The following is a 20,076-nucleotide window of genomic DNA, read 5'->3' as shown; positions in this document are numbered from 1 at the left end:
GGTCTTTACTTTAATACTAAATCACTTGAAAAGTGAACAAATTCAAATAAACCCTTGAAAAGGGAGAGCTCAATGCTCCAGGGTCCTGCTAGCAGGAGCCGGAAAAAAGAACTGAAAGTAAAAGGGACCTGCTGTGCATCCTGGGATACTGGGGAAAGTTTTCTTAAAGGCCCAGTATCCTGTTCTGAGCCACATAATGGCAGCCTATGGGGCATGTCTGTCCGTTCCTTCCTCTCTATCATTCCAGAGGCTTTTTGCTGGTAGAGGCAGGTTTTTTCCTTTGTGGAAAAAGCTGGACAGGCGGTGCCGTTTGTGGATGTTGGTGGAATTTTCTAGTTGAAGTACTGGACAGTGTAGCCTTGTTGCAGGGATTCTGCTTATGCACAGAACTATGCGCAGGAAACCAGGACCTCAGAGAATTGTGGTGTACCAGAAACACCCCATAGAACCAAGAACCCCATATCCGACTAGCTTAGTGTCCCATTCGTTAGCCTAGATCTAGCTAGGCGGTCCCAATGTATAGACAACCCAGAACAAGCGACTTAGATATTTCTCAGGAGTGGTGGGAATCCGAAATACCTGTTTGTACTTAATTGGCAGTCCACAACAGAATAATACAGACACTGTAAAGTTTAAAGAGTTTATTTTATAAACCTCGCGTCCTAAGATGCAGTACTTTGGCTACCACTAGCAGACAAATGGTCAAGATCAGCACCATCAGCATTGTTACAATACCATACAGAATTAAAGGAGCAATCATAATAATAATGACAGTGGTAAACAGCCACACTCCTTTCTCTAGCAACTAATAGGTTATTATTAGACTAATAGAAGGTCTCTTAGGCTAATATGGGGGACCCCATACCGTATAGATCAGTTTAGTGGAATCACATCACACGATCAGCTAGGCTCTCTCATGCATCAGCTCTTCTGTTCGAATGAATCTAAAACATTCTGTCCTGCAATATTAAAAGCACTTGTCCTTCAGATATTGGCAGCTGCATCTATGATATGTCTAAAAAGTGGTACGGTCAATCTGAACAACACCCTGCACCGTCTAGTGTCCTAGACTCGTTCTGTACATGATGTACAGACCAAGGTCGCAGCACACTGTTAAGAATGTTAAACAACAAACTGTTATCCTGTAAGGCAAAGTCGAGTAAGCATTTCTAAAATGAATAACATATAAGTGTCGCGTGCAAAGCAGCAGAAACAGCAAGCTGGCTTTCTAACAGTTGGCTCGGTTATGCTAACAGTGTTGTAAATAGGGAGTGGCTAAACCATCCTACACCCCCCCTTGATCGGACTACTAACCACTAGGGGCGAACTTATCAAGAACGCAGAGTTCAAGTGATAGAGAACGGAACCAAGGGCATGAACTATAAGTCCATATAAGGTAAGTGTAAAGTTCAAGAAAGAAAAAAAAGTAAAAAAATCGTTAAAAAGGAAAAAAGGATGTCTTGGAAAAAAAAAAAACAATAAAAAATTAATGAAAAATTAACATCCATGGATGCACCCTGGCTTGACAATGTGAAACAGTCAATCCATCAAGGTATATGCACCGTAAGTTGCAACAGCTTCCAAGAGGAAATCATTGGAGCGTTCCGCAAAAGTATCTGCCATCCAATTTAGCAAGGGAAAGGAACACACGTGTTCTTCAATTATTGGAGCATCCAGCACCATAATAGGACAACTGATAGCATCCTCGATATAACTCCGTTCAAGGAATTCAATAGCGGCCTCTCCGACATCCCAGTTACCAAGGACTCCTTGTGTAGCACCCAAAGCCATAAACCCAACACCAGAACAATCAAACTCATGAGCCACTAAGGGACACATTAGTTCATCAAAATCCGGGTCAGGTGACGCCAAGTTTGACAGGCACAAGTCCAGAGCACACTGGAAGGGACAATCTAGGCAATGAAAGACAGGTTGCATGCAAGTAAAAAATGGAAACCGGAATGACAATCCATACTGGACGCTTAAGGTCGCCAGAGGTAAAGTGCCATAGTAGTCAAGCATCCGGCTACGAAGATGGAACAGGCGGAGCATGCTGTCTTGTAACACTACACGTGCAGCCATAACGAAGTGCGCAGATCAACAAGAGGATCCCAGCCACAAGAGCGAGGAGCACGGGAAACCCTCCGAAGACACTTGTAAAAATAGAATGTACAAAGGTGGGGATCACACCAAAAATAGTTTGGAAAGAGGTCACGAGGCCTGAGCCCACAATTTTAAAAATATGAACAAGGCCAGTCGTAGACGAGGCATTAAAGATAGTCTCTATCAATGTTCCAAAATGTAGGGGGAGGTCAGTATTTAAAAGAGCCTGTACCTCAGTGTGTGTGTTTGCTATGTGAAGAAGAAATGTTTCACGGGACGAAGTCAAAGCGACTTCTTTTTGAGACAAAAGAGCTCTTATTCTACTCATCCTGTTGAACTCTGCGTTCAAGGTTGGAATCGCTGGCCAGATGGATACATCGAGCCTGTTGCGGGGGTGGGAAAAGCACGTTATTACAGCAAACCACCCTTTGCGAAACAGTGACTATGTAAGGAATACCCACTAACATCCCACAGCAAGCTTTACTATTTAAAAGCAAATCACTACCGTTGGCAAGCAGCTTAAAAGAAGACGTTATAACTGGCATTGGAATCCCTTTTAGGACACAAGCTAAATTAGGAGCGTGTATATTGCAAGCGCCATGTAATTGTATATGTCTACAAACCACAGAATGATCAGGAGCGGAAGTGCATTCTTCACCCTTTAAGTAAACCTCCTTGCCATCCCTCACACATCTATATGTGAAAGGAAGTGACCAAACTTCGTGCAGGAAGGCATTACCAAGCTGTTCATATCTGCCTATGGCATAATGCTTCATGCACGAACTGATCTTAAACAGAGAAAAAGGCAACGTGATCAATCCGTGTACTAACCACACAGCCGAATTCAACTCAGCAATAGAAAAAGGCAAAGGTTCTAGCTTCTCAATGTGCAGTAATGCGTAAGTTGCGTCTTTCATGGACATGAACTGCTGTTTAGCGGTCAAATTAAAAGGAAGGAACAACGAAGACGTATTCATGTAATCCCAAGGGACTTTCCCTGCTTTTAACGTTTGCAAGGTCCATGCAAACTGCATAATTGAAAGCAACTGATTTTGACCATGATATAACACGGACACATCATCTTGCACAATGTCTACGACAGATGAAACAATATTATCTAATGTATAAATTCTAGAAGACAAGGTGTTAATACCATTATCTATAACTGCCAATACTTTCTCCATATTGGCCTGGTCAATAGCACGTAGCCTGGAAGCAGCTTCAATTTGTCATAACTTCCAAACTTCATTGTAAATAGCATAAACCCATCTCTTGGACCTGCCAGTCGCAGGACCCTTAATAAAATCATTTAAATCTATTTTGTCATTTAACCGTGATAAATGAAGCTTAACTGAAGCTAATGTGGAATGTTGCAACCATGACTGGCATAACTTACCTACCGAGTAGGTAGTTACCGTGTGTGACGACGGAAAACTAGGGCCTACTCTAAGTTGTGTATACCCTGGTGTCACATCCAGAAACCGACGTGGACAGGAATCTGAACCAGTCTGCCATACACCCTTTTGGATCTACTGCTGAAATATTGAAGGTGGTGTTGGAGACGAGGGACTGCAACATAGTAAGGGACAGATCTGTGTGATTCTCCCAACCAGGATAAGCACCCAGATCCGGGATTGTGGGGGAATTCATCTTTTTAGATATAGCCAATCCAAAACAGGTGGTCTGAAAAATAGATGAATTTAAAAATAACATATGATTCGGGATAAGACAGGCACGATGCAAAGCTTCTGTTCCTTGTACCTGCCACGGTTTAGTTCCCCAAACCGATTTAAGATCGATAGTAGCTTTCCATAGGTCATAGCCTCCAATAGCCAAGTCATCCATAAAGGATTTGGAATATAATAATTTGGTGTGTGTCAGTCTAACCTTAGAAGCTGGTTCTACCGCCACCTTAAAATAAAAAGAGGCAGGGTGAGACACTAAAATCCGAAAAGTATGGGAATTTTTTCACTAAAGTGGCAGAGCTGCCAGGCATAGGGACAGGACAATGTTCCCACTGAGTGAAATTAACAACATTTCGAAAGGTATTTGCTCTGTGTAGGAAATGTGTGCCATAATTTTGATAGCAAAATTGTTCATCGTAATTTGCAGTATTTAAATACAAATCTTCAGCATCAAATGCAGCATAATATTTCAAATCAGAAAACAGTGCTTCTATCGCTTGCACATCCCAATCATCTGATCGGATGTTCTGTTTAACTACATCACCCATAGAAACACGGAAAACAGTGGGCACATTAATCACTTCTGTGGGACCATGAATTTGAAGGTTCACAGCATCCCAAGCAATTCCATCACGTACAGGCCAGGCGGTGATGTTCACAAAAGTCTGGTCCCTTTTCATGATGTGTGATGAGGAATGGGGGGGGCCAAAGTTCCATCAATTAATCGAATTGTAGATCGTTCATTCATGTAGTGTCCATTGATCAGTTTAAAAAACACTACCACAAAGCCAATGGTCATGAACAAAAAAATACATATTAGCACCAGCCAGATGAAAGTCCAAGGTGCAACCAAAAAATGTCTCTTGAACCAGGCAAAAAAATATAGAAATTTTGGAAGGGGCAGTGGAAGTCAATGATTCAGTGTCAAAGGAAGAATGTGACTGGGCAACTGTTGTTGAATTTAATATTTAATAGAGGTAAAGGGACGTCTGCAGGATAAGCATACTCCGGATCATCAGGTGAACCACCAGCATTAGGTGGCATAGAAGGACCAGTAACTGTAAGCATCTCAATGGAAACCTCAGGCAAGATGTTAGAGGGTGGTACCACAACAGAGTTTCTCAGCATTGAAGGGCAAGAAACTGAAGGTGTCATACTATGGAGAATCGGCCACCCGCTGTAGCTTGACATTGTCAATCGAGACGTACCGGTTATCCTTGCGACCAGGAAGTGGAGGTAAAACAACTGTACGTGTACCCAGGACTCCAAGCACCGGGACCGGTGCATGATAAGAGGGGCCGAACTCCTACTTGTTCTCCACCTTCTCACGGACCAGGTCACCAAATCGAGGTAGCCAGCCGACTACCGGAATCTGGAGCGCAGCTTCGGATGTAGAGGGTACGTGTTCCTTTGCTAGAGTGTCTCTGGCTTCTTGTAGATTCTGCAATACAGCACAGTGGTCATCTAGGTCAAAAGGCGCGGCTGCTGCCGCCATGTCTAGACCATCAAGGTCCGGGACAAACATTCTTACTCCAAAGAGCATCATGTACGGGGTCCTCCCACCCAGAGACCTTCTAGGGAGATTATTAAGTGCACGTTGTACGTCATACAAGTGGGACAGCCAGTTCCGGCCTGTACCCAATACCCTCGCTGTCAAAGATTGCTTTAGGTCACGGTTCATCCGCTCCACAACACTATTGCCCTCAGGCCGGTATGGAGACGAAAATTTGACTTGGACCCCCAGATTCCGCATGGCCTCCTTGTACGCCCTTGAGGCGAACGCAGGACCCTGATCAGAATGAAGGGTACCACATGCAAAACTCCCTATAAAGACACGCAAATCCTTGATGACAGTTCTGGCATCAGCACTCCTTTGTGGCCATACCCACAGGAAACGTGTTCACGAATCAACTGCAACTAAGATATATTTGTACGCAGTATCAGAGGTAATAGGACCGCAGTGATCTAAATAAACGCACGCAAGTGGTTGATTAGATATATGCAACTGTGTTTGTGGTGGACGCGCTGCAGAGGAAGGTTTAATCTGTTGGCAAATGTCACAATTAAGAACGTATGCCCGCGCTTGTACAAACCGTACCACCAGTAACGTTGCTGCAAAAGAGATATAGTAGCCAACACTCCGGCATGCGCAGACGCAACACCCTCGTGGGCAGCTGATATCAAAGATGGTCTGCGGTCCGCGTTGGGAATCAATCTGTCACCAACGTCGTTAATCCTCACTAACGGGACGTTATCAGGACTTAAGCGATAATGGTAGCGAGAAGGGAAACCTTTCGGAAAGTTTTTCCCAGTCTCAGAAGCAGCAATAGCTGCCAAGATGTCACCATCGATCTTACTTTTTGATCTTGTAACTGCTGCTACTAGATATGTCGCCACTGCAGTTTTTGCTGCCTCGTCAGCCAAACTGTTACCGACAGCATGGACACCAACTCGTTGGTGACCAAGAGTGTGAATTACATTCACGAGTGGCAGCAGTTCAAGTGCTGCCACTCGAACCCAAAGCGTTTTATGCTTTATTGTGCTACCTTTGGAATCATGAAAGTCATTTTGAATCCAAAAATGTAGATTGTCATTGTAAGATTGAACACAATAGAACGAGTCACACACTACAAGAGTGGGGACCCGAGGATCAGCAAACTCCAGTGCAAGCACCAGAGCTCGAACTTCAGCCAACTGCGCGGTACAATCACCCAATGTCTGTGTATGCACAGCATCAGATTGGAACTCTCCATTCACTAAAGTACCCACAACAATTGCGCAGGCAGCTGAATAGGCGTGCTTCGATCCAGTAGCGGGTTGCGCAGACCCATCAGTGTATATGACACAACGGTACTCCTCGAGTGGGCGCAACGTCAAAGGAGTCGGATGAACGAATTCATACTCCAAGAACTCCTGAGACTGCAACGCCGCGTCAAAGATATATGTGACGTCAGGCGAAGCTAAGGAAGTTGCCCATTGTATCCACCTTGGATGCAAAGCCTTAGAATTTGGTACACTAGCTTTAGTGACTGCCTCGAGGGCAGGGTACGGTGTTACCACCAGCATGTGCTTTCCTTGTGATAGCGCTCTTTCTTTCAGGATCGCCATCTGAACTGCTGTCAGTACTTTTTCGACAACGGAAAAGCGCAGCTCAGCTGAAGTGTACAGATGAGATTTGTAAACAATGGGAACGGTGTCGCCCTCATTGAACGTTAAGTACGTGAAACCCACTGTGCCTGGTACAATTCTAATGACCAGGTTAGTGTGGTTATCACGAGTTTGTAAGTATTTAGAAGCAAGAAGATCAGACTGCAAAGTTTGTAATGCAGCCGTATGCTCTGGCAGCCAGCATGATTTGGTAAAAGTAGGTTGTACCAAGGCATAAAGCGTCTTGATACGCTGGGCATAATCAGGAATATAGGTACGACCGAAATTCAGAAAGCCCAGCAATGATTGCAATTTTTTCAGCGTTGTAGGAGTACAAAGGCGTGCGCACTTTTCAAGGAAGTGCGGAGCCAAGCCGCGACCCTCACTGTTGAGTTCGTACCCCAAGAACAAGACTGTGAACTCGGCAATGTGGCACTTCGCAAAATTGAATTTGTAACCGAAGTCTGCAAACATAGTTATTATGTTATCCACGCGAGCTAGGTGTGGGAGCAACTCGTCGTCCGTTAGATAGATGTCATCTACATACGAGTATGCATCCGGGTCCATATACTCTAGGAGCGAGACCAATCGAGCAGCAAAGACCCCAGGGCTGTTCTTATAGCCCATAGGTAGCCTTTTAAACTTTCTTTGTTTACCGCCCGAGGTAAAAGCCGTCCACTCACTACTCTGAGGGGACAGGTTATGGCTGTAAAAGCCATTGGAAATGTCAAGTGTGGTTTTAAACCGTTTTCTCACAAGACTATCGACGAGAGCTGATCTGTGAGTATTCTGTACCGCGCACGTCCGGCAGTACGAGTTTAAGTGCCGGTAATCCAAAACTAGGCGGTACGACCCGTCAGGCTTCGTCACAGTGAATAAAGGATTATTCATGGGTGACACACGTCTCAATTACTCCTTGATATTCCAATTGTTCAAGGATAGCCGCGACGTGAGATCTAGCCTCGCGACGCATGGGATATTGGGGTTTAGGCTGGGGATCGGACCGCAACGGAATCGTATGGTCGGGAGAAATTTTATCCCAGCCCACCTGATTACGATACAACGCAGGCGCTTGCACCTGCGCCCACTCCCCGGCCAACCTGTTAGAATGTTCCATCGGCACTGTGTGCCCAAAGGAGGGGAGGATTACCACCTCCCCTCTAGGAGCATCTAAAATGAAAGCCGGAGGCCAATCCTCCTCCGCTAACAGAATGTCATAAGTGGAGGACAAATTATCCCAAAAAACTACTCTAATTCTGCGATGTATGTCTCCCTCAATTTTAAGGATTATGTCAAACATCTGTTCAGGGGGAGCTACACGAGTATCAGCAGTTTCAACACTCACATATGTATCAGTTGCTGTCACCTCCAGATACGGACGCAGTGCTTGCCGTACTGCTGTAACTTCCGCCGCGCTGTCTAACACCGTTAGAGCCCATGTCCGGTTCTGAAGCAGTGTCCGTACCATCTGAGGCATATCTCGCAGTTAGAGCAGCAACCTTCTTTTTCTGAAACGGAGGTCTTTGACGCGCAGCGTCGTCCTGCTTGCCTTTTACGTCAGTCTGGCGGGGTTGCTCACGACCTTGGGCACCCCTTCCTCTTCCACGGTCTCCGCCACCGGATTGTGAAGCCGATGTTTCCTGTGAAGAACGAGGAGAGCGTTCAGAAACCTGAAATCTATCAGGTGACTTAATATTAGAACGATAACGCAAATCATATTTGCGTTCAGTAGACGACTGAACTGGTGAGGCAGAACGCGACCTACGCTTCTGTTGCTGCTTCCCCTGTTTTTTGGTTCGCCAACTTTCCTTTGGAAACTTGGGCTTCTCGTCTTTCGTAGACGAACTCACCTTAGTCTGCTGTACTACATCAGGAATCTTAACGGTGGGTTTCACGCCTAGGGCGCTACGTCCCACCATTCTGTAGGCTTTTGCAATAATTTTTGCAAATTCCCTGGGCCTGTCGGCAGGTTCCACAAGTTCCAGCATATTGCCTACTTGGAACTGCATGGCATCTCCTTTTAGGTTCCCCATCACCATGGAACAAACCACATCGAAGCTGTCGACAAGCCTCATTCCCAATTCAATGGCCGCCTCTGCACCATGATTGTCCTGAACTTTCTTGATGACAGAGGGTAGTACAGACATAGACGGAGTGCCATAGCACTTCGAGTAGGTCGCAGCAAAGACCTTGCCCCAATTGTTACAATCGACAATATCAGGTACTAGATCTTTCGGCAAAGTAATGGTGAGAATCATGTGTTTATCCACAGGAGAAGTGTTTGGAAACACGGCTTCCAGTTGATCAAACTTTTCAGCAAGCCAGTAAGGAAATTCATCCTTACTTTGGGGGCGCTTGCCAACAACCGCATTAACCATCACGGGACTAATGACCACTGCACGGTGGTCAGTCGCGTGACCCGCAACAGCAGGTGCCCCCACCTGCACGTTGCGAGACACGTACTGCACTAAAGCCCTATGGACCGTAATCAGGGCAGTGTGCAGTACTCGTAAGTCTGCCACCCCAACCGTCAAGTAGTTGGGATGGGGTGTAAAACCGGCCAGCACCGGCCAATCAGCCCCTGCAATTGACAAAGGGCCCAGTCTTGGCGGTGCCACCGTATGGGGAAGGGCGCCATTAAACCAAATGGTATGCTGCCAGGCAGAAATAGGTATTTCCAGTGTCCTATACGGAGCATAAGCTGCAGGTACTTGTGTGGCAGTAGAAGTGTGGAACATATCATCGTCCGCATTCACCTCTGGAAAAGTCACCCAAGAGTAAAACAACTCATAAGGGTGTGCTGCATCAGCACTCACCACAAAGACCACAGCCAGCCCGTCATCAGGCACCCCATACGTCCTCAAATGTTGACGCAGAGGAACCAGACTATGCGCGGCTATATCGACCGCCATTAGGACACACTAAAGAATAACAACAAGTTCTACAGTAGCACTCGGGTTCAGTAAAAACTAATCTTTTTAATTATCAAGCTTGAAAGAACCTTCAGTCGAAACCTAGGTAGATTAAGCAGTCACTCCCGTTATCCGGAAACCAGAGTGAGGGCGTTGTGGACTAATAAAAGTACTACTAAGGCGATTCAGATCATAAGACCAAACGTTAGGTGCGCCATGTTGCAGGGATTCTGCTTATGCACAGAACTATGCGCAAGAAACCAGGACCTCAGAGAATTGTGGTGTACCAGAAACTCCCCTCAGAACCAAGAACCCCATATCCAACTAGCTTAGTGTCCCATTCGTTAGCCTAGATCTAGCTAGGCGGTCCCAATGTATAGACAACCCAGAACATGCGACTTAGATATTTCTCAGGAGTGGTGGGAATCCGAAATACCTGTTTGTACTTAATTAGCAGGCCACAACAGAATAATACAGACACGGTAAAGTTTAAAGAGTTTATTTTATAAACCTCGCATCCTAAGATGCAGTACTTTGGCTACCACTAGCAGACAAATGGTTAAGATCAGCACCATCAGCATTGTTACAATACCATACAGAATTAAAGGAGCAATCATAATAATAATGACAGTGGTAAACAGCCACACTCCTTTCTCTAGCAACTAATAGGTTATTATTAGACTAATAGAAGGTCTCTTAGGCTAATATGGGGGACCCCATACCGTATAGATCAGTTTAGTGGAATCACATCACACGATCAGCTAGGCTCTCTCATGCATCAGCTCTTCTGTTCGAATGAATCTAAAACATTCTGTCCTGCAAAATTAAAAGCACTTGTCCTTCAGATATTGGCAGCTGCATCTATGATATGTCTAAAAAGTGGTACGATCAATCTGAACAACACCCTGCACCGTCTAGTGTCCTAGACTCGTTCTTTACATGATGTACAGACCAAGGTCGCAGCACACTGTTAAGAATGTTAAACAACAAACTGTTATCCTGTAAGGCAAAGTCGAGTAAGCATTTCTAAAATGAATAACATATAACAACAGTGTCGCGTGCAAAGCAGCAGAAACAGCAAGCTGGCTTTCTAACAGTTGGCTCGGTTATGCTAACTTAGTGTTGTAAATAGGGAGTGGCTAAACCATCCTACAGCCTGTGGGTATAGGCTGCATTATCTGTCTTTAAATTAAATTCTCTTAAGTGTGGATGCAGGTCTGCATGATTTGACACCTTAAGAGATTATTTTTTATTGCTCCGGGGTCACCGCACATGGGCGGGACTATTCACTAGATTATGACTATCACAGAGATCCCCTACTACAGAACTTAAGTACTCTTGAGACACAAAAGAGTCCCCTCATGCCCAGGCGGAATGACACATCAACAGCTAACTGCTTGAGGTGACACAAATCCTCCTCGGTCGGAGCTAAAGCCAACTCTTTGACCATTTTAAAACATTGGTAATAATAGTATTGCAGCTCAAACATGTAAAACTCAAATCTGCCAGTATGGTATACAAAGCATACCTTAAATTGCATAACATGCCATGTTTAATCCTTGCTTAGTTACATTTTAGGTCTTGCCTAGCATTGCAGCGCATGCGCTGCTCGCTCGGCGAGATTTATTGTTAACGAGGAGTTTGAGAAAAGAACTTGAAGCCCCGCCTTTTATTTCCATTGGCTGGCGTCACCGTTTATGGTAAACGGTGGGCTGCCGTTGGTAATTAGCTGTTTGGGTTGCCTCCCTTAGGCTTCCCATCCGGACTGGGTCGCCTGCTTTGCTGCTGTCGCAAAGCACTTTCTTATCTTTATGGGGCCATGTGTGTGGAAACACATGGCCCCATAAAGTTAAGAGATCGATGCTTGTTATAGTCAGTCGTAGAAGACGCCCCCTGTCCCATTGTTGGTGTGCACTGAATTCCTGTCAGAGGCTCTAAACAAGCAGTGTTTCAAAACCTTACAACAAGAGAAAGTATGTTTGTTTATTGCTGGGCATGTCTCTTTCTGTTCTAAAGGACTTCAGGACGACCCTTTACGGAGACAGGCGGGATGGAGTCAGACACAAAAGTGGGTCCAGTCCAACAACCAACAGCACTGACACTAGTTGTCACGGGGAATTAATATTGAGGGTTGTGTCACGGCGCACAGGGAGCAGAGCAGTAGTGCTTCCCTGTGTGTTTATTATTACGGACATGGCAGCGCTGCCCGGTGCACCGCTGAGTGGCTGCAGTACATTTACACTGTTTTATCATGATCACCATCACCTCACTGGGCCCTGAGAGCTAAAACTTGTTTAATTTATAGCGCCGGAGGTGTACGCCACATCCACCCCTGCCCTCAAAGCGCTCTTTTTGTTGTCTTTGTGTACTTGAGCACATGTCGTGTTTCAGGTAGATGGTGAGTATGCCGGCCTGTCCCTGGTGCTTCAGTCGTACACGACCACCAGCAAAGTTCCGCTTAATTGCGCTGTGCGTCTTAATCTCCATGTCTGTCCAGCTGCAGGGTTGACTGTGGCGTTAAAACCAGAGCTGCAGAATTTGGAATTTGAGAACCATGATTGAATCTCGGCGTGCTCAAAATCCTGTGATTCTGGGCACATCACTTCTCCCTGTGCCGCAAAACATGAATGTGATCTTGTGTAATTTAACCGGTGCTCATGCACAGTGATCCAATATCTTTGTGTTGATTTAGCGCTATATAAAACTGCAATAAACGCTTCTCCATCATGGTTTTACATTTGTTTTCATCTGGTTAGTTGGCCTGCTGGGGTTGCCTTCCGTCCTGGCTAATCTTGCTTGTAGTAGTGTCCGCAGAGCTCTGGGCCTCTGTGTGAACTGACCTGCACCAAAACTGACTCAGTGTCACCATTCGTTGTCCTAGTCCCCCAAAGTTGTAGGGGCATGCTTTTACTGCCAGTGTTGTGTGTGTTGCGTGATCATGAGTTCGTCAGGGGCTGTGGTCCCTGCTGGATTCCATCCTCCTACAGGTGAGAGCCAGGGCTTTAAGTGGGCCGGGTCCTGCTGGTGCTCTGCACTGGCAGTTCAAAAAAGCAGTTGCCAAACCGGGTCTCTATCGGGCGCTCCACATTTGCCCTCGAGGTGGGAAAAAAAAAAATCTTACCTCTGCAGCAGTGCCACTCGTCACTGCTTTTGAGGTAACTTCTAGGAGACTCGTTCTAGATCTTTCAGTCTCATCATTTCAGAACTGAAGCATTTTCAATGTTCTATACAAGCAAGCCGTAGTTGTTGTGGATTTATCTTACACAAACAACAACCACTGGCAAAGCCAATAACCCTGGCTTGCTGTAGGTGTAATGTTGCTTGCTTTATCAGTATTATATATATCTGTATGCAATGACAGAGGCAGCAAAATACAAGTTGTTGTACACTGCCACCAGCAAGGCTCCATTTAATTACGCTGTACGTCTTAATCTCCATGTCTGTCCAGCTGCAGGGTTGACAGTGGCGTTACAACCAGAATTGCAGAATTTGGAATTTTAGAACCATGATTGAATCTCCGCATGCTCAAAATCCTGTGATTCTGGGCACATCACTTCTCCCCGTGCCTCAAAACATGAATGTGATCTTGTGTAATCTAACCGGTGCTCATGCACAGTGATCCAACATCTTTGTGTTGAGTTCGCGCTTTATAAAACTGCAATAAATGCTACTACAGCATGGTTTTACATTTGTTTTCATCGTGTTACTTCGAGGAGTCGAGCGAAATGCTGTGCATGGGCGGCCTGCTGTGCCACTTCTTTTCAATCTCCTAGTACTTGGGCTGGCTCCTCGGGGGTCTCTCCCGGCCCCAGCTGCTTGAAAAACCTCATGTGCCTGCGCAAATAGCCGCTCTTACTCACACTTTTCAGGTTACTGGTGCTGCACTTTGACTCCAGGGAGCACTTCAGCTGCATATCCTCGCTGCCCCTCCTGCTACCCCACTGCCGGGGTCTTTAATGGTGCACTCGTGTGTGCCCCCGACCGAGGCTAACAGAGAGCACCTTGGCCCCAGCACTGCAGCGGCTCGTATTCCTCGAAAAACAGTTGCCTCGAGGTTAACTGCAAGCGTGAAGCACTCTTCAAAATTTCACCACGCAGCTTTTTTGCAGTCTGCACCCATTATTATGTGCCACTGTGCTTGTGCAAATTACCAAAGCTGTGCTTTCTTTTAGCTACATAAATAAAAACATTCAGATTTTGAAACGCAACGGTCACTTTATTTTTAGGCGCCATTTATGGGTGCTTTTTGTCGTACATGTTTTGTGTTTAATGCACTATTCATTTATTTATAGCCTGTAAGATTTATTGCTCAATGCTTCTCATTTTTGTGCTGGAATGGGGGGAAAATGACAATTGGCGTTAGTTCAACCCCAATGCGCAGCGGCAGGGCTGTTTCAGAGGTCTCCCTTCTGTTGTTCTTTCCCCCACATCTGTGCTTTTATGGCTCTCTTGCCTGTGTGCCTCTCTGCTCCGTGCACTTCCCCCACATGACGGACCTGGCATGCTGTCCTGCTCCTCTGTATTCTTTCTTCTCTGTCACACTTTTCACACACAACAGCTATTTATTTTCTCACATGAGCGGCTGCGGCGCTGGACTTCTTTGCTTCGCTAGGTGGCTCTTCCCCATGAATGAGCTCCTGCTGAGATTTATGGCTGCGTCTGCTACTCCACCCTCCTACAGTGAGCCATTAGACTTCACATGTAATGTCACCAGGGCAGTGTCATAAACCCAGCACACTAGCAGATCAAGACTTTGTATTTAGATTACTGTGCACTTTGTATGTCTGAGTTCTAAACCTATTTCAAGAAACATGTTTAGAGTTTGCATTTTTAAACATTTGAAATGCTGCTGAAGCTTTATTCATTAAATCAGCATTCGTCACCTAAATTATGTTTAAAAAGTTATTTCTTTTCTAAGTCATGGGCAAGGGATGGTTTAAAGTGCTGCATCCAAATTGTAATATCACCTGAAACCCTTCATTTAAGTACTCTTTCTGGCAGGGTCTCCAGGATCTGTGTTTGTTTATTTTTTGGAAATGTTGTGGCGGTTTCTGTCTGGTAACTTTGCATCCAACAACTTACTAAGGCTAAAACAGGCCCTGCAAACACATAATTTTGACAGTCCTCCTGCAGCTGTTTTTACCATTATTCATAAAGGATAATAAGTACATTCAATATAGCCTTTGCACATACGTGCACATTAATCATTGCCACCTAATTACACTCTACTAAATACCAGATAAATACATCCCACATAAAACCACTATGCCACATAGCAACCATCCATACAAATACACTCCACACCATGCCACATAATTCCCAGCAGCATAATTTCACTCAAAATACCACACTGTTCCACGACACGCAATTCAGCTCTACACATTTCCATTCTGCACCACATAATACAACAAACCACATAATTCAAATCAGCACACTTAAATGCATCCAATCCACACCTCAAAATTCAACATCATGTCACACAATTCAACAGCTCACCACATAAATTCCACTACATACCACGCCAGAAAACAACATACCAATACACATATTTACACTCCATAACACTCAATCCCATTCTACATAATTCCAGCTAATTTAATACCACATAATTACTATCCACATAATTCCACTACACAAATACACACATACACACACACTATAACAACCCACTCAATTCCACAACTAACAAGTTCAATCCAATCCATATAATTAAACTCCACACTACATACATCCACTCCATAAGCAAAAGAAATTGTCATTTACAACACCATTAACCCCAACTTTCACTGATGGGAGACCAATTGCATTGCAAATGCTTGTGTTATTGTACTTTGTGGCAGATCTGCTCCACTGTATCTCTTGGGGCTCTACAAACAAATTTGGTGATGAAGAGTAAATTGTATTTTTCTTAACTTTTTAATTAAAAAGTGCTTTATTTTTCTGTAATTCCCATAGTTGAAAAAAACAAGCATTTGCAATGCAATAGGTCTCGAATTTCGCGAGTTTGAGCTATTGACAAGTGGGATGCTGGATGCTGTTGGCGTAGGAGTGGATGATTATATGAACTTGCAGGAGACGCATGTGAACTCTCGTTCAATGTTGTGTGGTGCAGTGTGGCAGCAGTGAGGTGAGCGGCAGCCAGGCCTGAAAGCACAGAGGACTGCAGCACGGTAGCGGGGCTTGGGACAGAACCAGGGTTCCTGGTGCTGGATACAGTGCAGGTGCAGATAGTCACAGCTGTGCCTGCTGCACGCATCCTTTCATCATCCGTTTTGCAGCTGCCATTAAGTAGTTTGTGGGAAAGAGGAGGAGTGCAGGGTGCCGTGGGTGGGAAACGGAATCCAGTTATGTCACTTCCTGTACGATGGATGATCGGAAATACAGTGACGTCCCTTTCTGTGCAGATGGTTGATAGGAAATTAAGTTCTCTTTCTAGGTTTCTTCTACTGCCAAGTTATAAGCCCTCATTTATTCCCCATGCTTGCAGTGCAATACAGCAGGTTAAACATTCACACTACACATATAGCCAGCGCACCTTTGTACATGACAGCGTTTACATGCATGAGCACATTGTACCAAGCTTCAATCAGACTAGAGCATTAGTTCTGTATTGAAGAGATAAAAGTTGGAGAGATTGCGGCTTTTCTTGAGAGCACACATGGAAAGATCAACTGTTTTCAAAGCCTGCGTTCTATACGTTTATTCTTGAGTAACACAGATGCAGGCCATGGAACTGCTAAGCTCGGCTTTTCATTATTGTAAAATATCCAAGATAAGGATTGACTGAAAACTGAACAATATAAAACTTTGCATAACTTTGTAATTAACACGGAGTGTTATTACCATGAGTGCTTGGCACTGTACCTGTGTGCGTTCCATCAGTGCTTGGCGCTGCACTGTAATGACATTCTTGTAAAAAAAACATCTCTGGGGTAAAGATCTTTCACAACAGGTCACATCATTTGACAGATTATTTTCCCCTTCTTACTACCATACTCCCGTCGGTGCACAGTAGCCACAAGCAAACCACTTTCATTCTCATGAGAAGGAATGACCGCATCAGTTTCACCAACTCTGAAGAATACGGCTGGTTTTGGCAGGTACCATGCATGCAGTCGGAACAACTCGCAAAAAAAAAAAAAAGCATTACAAATGCAATGGGTCTCGCCTTTCATTAAGTTAAAGCCATTTGCTTTGCTATACAATACCATTAGCAAAGCAAATGGCTTTAACTTAATCAAAGGCAAGACCTATTGCATTTTCAATGCTTGTTTTGCATTGCCATTGCAAAATGGATATTTTGTGGATGGCAGACGAAGCGAGTTATGGCATTCGTGGGTGTGTTGCTCACCAAAACTCTTACGTTTTGGTTGATTTTTAGGTCTCGCGTGCATTGCAGGGCAGAGCCCTGCTCCGCCTCCGCAAGAGATTTTGTAGGAGAGGATTTTCAGAAGAGGGTTTTAAGCCCCGCCCCTCGTTCCCATTGGCCTGCATCACCGTTTATGTTAAACGGTGACCTACCATTGGAAATTAGTGTTTGGGTTGCCTCCCTTTGGCTTTCTGTGCCGGCCCGCCCGGACTGGCTTGCCTGCTTTGCGTCTGTCACAAAGCACTTTCTTATCTTTATGGGGCCATGTGTTTCTAATAAATGGCCCATAAAGACAAGAGATCAGCTGCAGCGCAGTCCTCTTTCACTTTGGGACCGTGCTTGTTAAAGCTTCTGTTGCGGTTTGCTTTTTCCTTTGGGCACCGGAGGGAGGGGGTAGAGCAGTTACTATGCCACACCCCACACTGCTTCCAACTGTCCGACCTCCGCTCGTTGTCGCCGTGTTTACAACTGCGACACGTGATACTAGAAACACGCGCCTTTACAGCACACTCATTAGCTGGGATGGGGATCCTATGTCGTCACCAGATTCCCATCATGCCCCGGGCTGTATCGCAGGCGCACTGAGACAAAACTCCAAAGGCTTCGGCGCGTGCAGACAAGCAAAATGGCGGGCTCCTCTGATCCCGTGGAGGAGATGCTCTTCTCCGAGGTGAACGAAAAAGTCGTCAGCAACTTAGTGGGTTCTCTCGCAGCTGACTGGACATGGGCTTGGTGCAGCGGGGGGTGTAACTTGGGCTTCTCGGGGGCTGAGCAATGCTCAGCAGCAGCACAGAACTGGTGGCTCAGAGCTCAGTAGAGGAGCGACTGAGCAGCGGCAAGAGCCAGCTGCTCTCTGTCAGTGCTCAGCCTGTTGCAGGTGCGCATGTAAACAGTCAGGGCAGGCAGCAGCAGCCGTCGTCGCATGGGGCACCCCATGTCACAACATCGATGGCTCCCCACGCCAGTGTATCACTAATGGTCCAGTCTGTCCCAACCACAGCGCTAAGAAGTTCCAAATCACCAGTAGCCACTTTGCCACCTGTGAGCCCTTCTAACCCTGCAATAAAGACAAACTCGGCGCCCCTAGCTTCTCTATCTACACCTATCGGGAGCTCAACGCTGCCTGCTTCTAACAGTCACTTCCACCAGCCTACTCAGCACAGCTCCGCGCCACATACATATCCTGCAGGGGCAGTCGGCAGTGCAAGCAGCAGTAGTTCAAACATGACTATTCTATGCAGTCCCAAAAGTGCATCTCCTGCCGCTCATCAAAGTCCGCTTCAAAACAACTTGATGTAGGGAGCCATCCAGTCCTCTGTCCATTTTCAAAGACCTCAAGCTCACATAGCAGCCATTACACAAAATGGGCATTGTAGCTCAGTTGACCCTGTATTTATGCAGAATGTGGACTGTGCAAGGCGCACTTACGCACCAACGTCAGTAACCCACATTGTCAGCCACCAGAATCCATCTATAACTCACTGTAAACTGGACTCGCAAATGCAGCCTAAAACATCAGTAGTCCAACTTCACCATGCTGCAGCAGCTTCGCCTTGCACACCCTCTACGTCTCTTCCAATGATGATGCCTCCCACAAGCATAACGCACAATATTCCATGTTCTGCCTCTGTAGTGTCCAACGACGACACCCTGCGCACCAGTATTACACAGTCACCCCTTGGGTTGGGTGTTCCATGTCCTGCTGCAGGTGGCATGCAGCAGAGCGTGGTTGCACATGTCCTGTCCAACCCATCACTGTTGCCATCACTGAGGCATGCGATGGAGATTCCTCCGAGAATAGTTGCCCCACAGCTCATTATGCGGCCTCCTCAACAAAGCACAATCCAGTTGCCTCCAGGTCTTTCTATACCACCTGGTAAGTGAAATTGTAATCATTGCAGCCTTCTTAAGTTTTTAATTTGGACAAACCATTCTGCACTCCATATCTGCATTGATTATACCTATACATGAATCATAGTTATGGGGGGGGGGGGGGGGTAAACTTTTTAGACTTTTTACATATTGTGAAACTAAGCATAGATACAAATAGTTTATTAATTCCTCAGTGATTTCTGACATGGTGAGATCCTAAAGAAAAGAAACAAAAATCATCTAAAGGATTAAGTATTTATAGTGATTTTGTTTTTATTTCATATAAAAATATCTGTTGTACTTGTTTTGATGGACTCAGAGTTGCAAACCATGTATTTTTAATTGAAACATAACAGGCTCATTATGAGATTGCCTCAACATAGCACAATTCAGTTGTCTCCTGGTCTTACTATTATACCACATGGTAGCGAAAAGTCTAATCCTTGGAGCCTTCTTGCCTTTTCAATTTGGACACACCATTCTGCATTCCAGGAATACAGAATGGTGTGTGATACCACCCCATTGGTTAAAACAATGGTGAAGATAAGATCAACTATGGAGGAGTGGGAAATCAGAATAAAAAATGTGTGATTACTACATTTCCTTTCGTATATTTCACACCTACACGGACTGGTGATCACAATATGAGATGGAGGGAGGGTGACTGTATTTAGGGAATTTACCTTTTTTTTAGCATTTATTTTGAAAAATGGAGATGGCAAAAGGCCAGTCTTCGGTGTATATATATTCCTTGCTGGAGAGACGAAGAAATGGCCTTGTATATCAAGATGAGAGAGGGCGGTGGGAGGACCAACATCATTACTACACACAGCTGTACAGAATGTATAAATAAATGGGTTGAATCAAGAACATTTGCTTAAAGTTATGTTTATTTGGCTCTATATGCCCGAAAACTGAAAACCATGTTCCGGAAAACTAGGGAATGATGATGGAGACAGTGTTGCAAAGGCTTTGCATCACCTGTCAG

The 20,076-nt window shown here is 45.2% G+C and overlaps 1 protein-coding gene and 1 pseudogene across 10 annotated transcripts in view; one reads left to right on the top strand and one right to left on the bottom strand.

The window, feature by feature from the left end:
- APLP2 (amyloid beta precursor like protein 2) overlaps positions 1-20,076 on the bottom strand; it is a 697,478-nt gene that overhangs the window by 582,874 nt on the left and 94,528 nt on the right. The gene's annotated exons all lie outside the window — the stretch shown is intronic.
- On the top strand, positions 17,842-19,100 carry LOC146856726 (uncharacterized; annotated as a pseudogene).

This window comes from Triturus cristatus, chromosome 3_2 (genome assembly GCF_964204655.1).
Source record: "Triturus cristatus chromosome 3_2, aTriCri1.1, whole genome shotgun sequence".
In the NCBI taxonomy this organism is placed as follows: Eukaryota; Metazoa; Chordata; class Amphibia; order Caudata; family Salamandridae; genus Triturus; species Triturus cristatus.
This window is presented reverse-complemented; position numbering and strand designations above follow the sequence as displayed.